Source organism: Phoca vitulina, unplaced genomic scaffold (genome assembly GCF_004348235.1).
Source record: "Phoca vitulina isolate PV1807 unplaced genomic scaffold, GSC_HSeal_1.0 scaffold18, whole genome shotgun sequence".
NCBI classification, from domain to species: domain Eukaryota; kingdom Metazoa; phylum Chordata; class Mammalia; order Carnivora; family Phocidae; genus Phoca; species Phoca vitulina.
In genome coordinates, this window is record NW_022589721.1 from 8,189,466 (window position 1) to 8,193,171 (window position 3,706).

General features: G+C 35.1%; 1 non-coding gene across 1 annotated transcript; it reads right to left on the reverse strand.

Annotated features, from left to right (window-relative positions):
• Positions 1-1,827: 1,827 nt before the first annotated feature.
• LOC116639630 lies at positions 1,828-1,925 on the reverse strand. Its single transcript, XR_004300880.1, has one exon. It is a non-coding gene; the product is annotated as a U6 spliceosomal RNA (small nuclear RNA).
• Between the last annotated feature and the right edge of the window lie 1,781 nt (positions 1,926-3,706).

The following is a 3,706-nucleotide window of genomic DNA, read 5'->3' on the forward strand; positions in this document are numbered from 1 at the left end:
GCAGAGGGAGAAGCAGGCTCCCCGCTGAGCAGGGAGCCTGATGCGGGACTCGATCCCAGGACTATAGGATCATGACCTGAGCCGAAGGCAGATGCTTAACCATCTGAGCCACCCAGGCGCCCCTCAAAATCCATCTATGTTTTAAAACTTACCATAGAAATTTAGGAATACTGTATAAAGTAACACAACAATGTTGTCTGAAATATTTGTAAGAAAAATCCCATCAGGGCATGGAAAACGGAACTCAAACATTAAATACAAAGAAAGAGTATACGACCATTACAAATAATTTTCTCTTTTGTGTTAGTAATGCATCCAATTTATGTGCCATTGTACTGAAAGTTAACATTCCTCTTTCCCTCATTTCCTTTTCTTATAATTCCTGATTAAGATTAATTTGTGATTTATAGTTCTCTTCTTGCCAAACAATTCTACTGAATGGCTTCTTATCAGTGGTTTGTGCTAGCATTAATAAAATCCATAACCATTTCTACTGTTTTTAACTGATCCTGAAATAGAGATTTTTCAGAATAGAGCTTACTTATATCTCCTTGAATGCTACATTTCACGTTATTTTTCCTATTGCTGAAGCTTAACTGAAATATTCTTATGAGAGATTTATTTCAATAGTGAATAAAAAATTATTCTCTACTCTTTACTGCTTCACTTTTTATAGAAACCAATTCAAGGTTGCTCAAATTAGTGTGCTTATGTACTATTTCACAATTTCTGTCTATATAGAAACATGAACATAATTTCCTTTAAATACAATTTTAGGAATGGCAATAAAAATTGAAAATATCATCACAAATAACAATGCTATCTTTATCAACTTTTAGTACATATCATAGCTCAATAAAAATTTGATGATTTTTGGACAACATAAGAAATATGTTTGGTTTATTAAAAACTTACAGAATGATTATAGAGTTACAGGATAATTCTACTAAGAATTGGTAGAATTTTCTATGAGTTGTGGAAATCCTTGTGAATTTTTCACCTTTCTTCTGATAAGGATTTTATTCTCTTATAATGTAAAAAAGGTTATATATCATTATTCTAATACTAAGCCATCTAATTCTTGTATAACTAATTAGTTTACTTTCTATTCTGTTGACTTTTTCAATCCCAGTCATCTGAAATTAATTTATTGTCAGATGAAGAGTTTCTGAGATTTTCTAATATGTACACAAGGGAAAGGAAATTTCCTTCATGAAAACTAAGTATTTTAGATAGCATTTTTAAAGACTTATGAAAACATAACTAACTTTTCCCTGTTTCTCCAAGAGACATATGTACATGCTTTAAAGCTACCACATTATTTGATGACTTTATGAACAATTACTGGAAAGAAAACATTACATGCATTATTTTCACATAGAATTTATTAATAGTTCCTGAATCTTGCAGATTTTTAGAGAGAATTTTGTTTCAAAGAAACCACAAGTTTGGCCTACATAAATTCAATCCCCTATGCAATCTTTATATCACCAAACTTGTCCCATCAGGAAGCTGCCTATGAAAGTTCTGTAGTTTGGGCTGTGAATGACAATAGCAAATGGGATAAAATTAATGTGGCAAAATTAATGCTGGGGCCATGAAAAACAATGAGAAAGAAATTACTCAAATAGAGCTGAATACTGGGCTATCAACTAGGCTAAATAAGGAATTTATTCCATTACCAGGGGAAGGAGATTTTATTTATTTATTTTTAAAGATTTTATTTATTTATTTGACAGAGAGAGACACAGCGAGAGGGAACACAAGCAGGGGGAGTGGGAGAGGGAGAAGCAGGCTTCCCGCGGAGCAGAGAGCCTGATGTGGGGCAAAAATATGGAACGCTTCACGAATTTGCATGTCATCCTTGCCCAGGGGCCATGCTAAACTTCTCTGTATTTTAGTACATGTGCTGCCGAAGCGAGCACGGGAAGGAGACTTTTAAACCTTACCCTGTGTTAGAAAGGGGCAACTGACTGATAGGAGTTTCATTGTTTATGCCCTGAATAGATGAAATATAATTTTCTTATTTCAATTCCACATTATGTAATATGTCTGTGGTGGGAAGTGGAGAAGGGAGAACAACTTTTCTTTCAGTTAATATGATACCAGGCTATATAGAACCCTGACAAGACATAATAAAAAGGACTTTGCATCAACCCAGAGTTCCTTCACTGTCAGCCATAACTGATAACATGCCATAACTGATAGCATGGCTGATTTTCTTCCTTGGAGAAGAAATGCATATTCTTTTTGCAGGAAGAACAGTACAATGGGTACACTCAAATGGGCAATGGCAGAGGTCACCAGAACAGTATGATTATTACCTCTGCTTTGGTGTCCATTCTCCTCTTTCTCTCTCTAGAGGGATCATGGCTCCTCAGCTGAAGACAGCATTTTCTAATTTCCCTTGCAGCTCATTTTACCCATGTGGCTTAAGACAAAATATGTCAGTAGAAGCCATGTGACAAACTTCTGGGTCATTTCCTTTATTCTAGACTTTTCCTCTTACGATTGGAACATCCTTGGAATCCACATGTTAAAGATGGCAAAATTATCCCATCAGCTAGATGCTTATTTTTGACTATTATATGAAAGATAAATAAATATCTGTCACTGCTAACCCACTTTGTTTTAGGGTATCCTTTTTCTAACATCTTGGCCTCTATATTCCCAGTAATACAATTATAGTGCTATGATTTTATTTTATTAATTAATTAATTTCTTTATTTTGGTGGGCAGCAAAGCAAAGTTTATTGAGTGAGAGTATAAAGCTCCCAAAGAGGGAGGGGGCCCTCGAGGGTTTCCATTGGAGTTTCTAAGTCTAGGGTTTTTTTTGTTTTTTAATTTTATTTTATTTCATTATGTTATGTTGGTCACCATACAATACATCATTAGTTTTTGATGTAGTGATCCATGATTCATTGTTTTTGTATAACATCCAGTGCTCCATGCAGTACGTGCCCTCCTTAATACCCATCACTGGGCTAACCCGTCCCCCCACCCCCAAAACCCTCAGTTTGTTACTCGGATTCCACAGTGTCTCATGGTTCGTCTCCCCCTCCGATTTCCCCCCCTTCATTTTTCCCTTCCTTCTCCTAATGTCCTCCATGCTATTCCTTATGTTCCACAAATAAGTGAAACTATATGATAATTGACTTTCTCTGCTTGACTTATTTCACTTAGCATAATCTCCTCCAGTCCCATCCATGTTGATGTAAAAGTTGGGTATTCTAGTGCTATGATTTTAAGTATACTACTGCTTTCAAATAGTTAATATGTTACTTAAGACTTTTAATAAACTTTTACAAGTAAAACTTGTCTATACTTTTCTCTTTTTTTTAAAGATTTTATTTATTTATTTTAGACAGAGAAAGGGGGAGAAGACACGCAAATGGGGTGAGGAGCAGAGAGAAGTGGGACAAGCAGATTGTACACTGAGTGTAACACCTGACATGGGGCTCCATCTTATGATCCTGAGATCATGACCTGAGCTGAAATCAAGAGTCAGATGCTTAATCAACTAAGGCACCCAGGCACCCCAATATACTTTTCTCTTTTTTTTTTTATCTTATTCTTACTTATTCTTTTCTGTTTTCAGAATCATCATTTGGTTAGCTTAATAATGTGCATGTATATATTTTACTTAAAAAGTGAAAGCAAAGCTGGTCATTTCCTGTAAGAATAGAATACATATTTTCTAAATGAA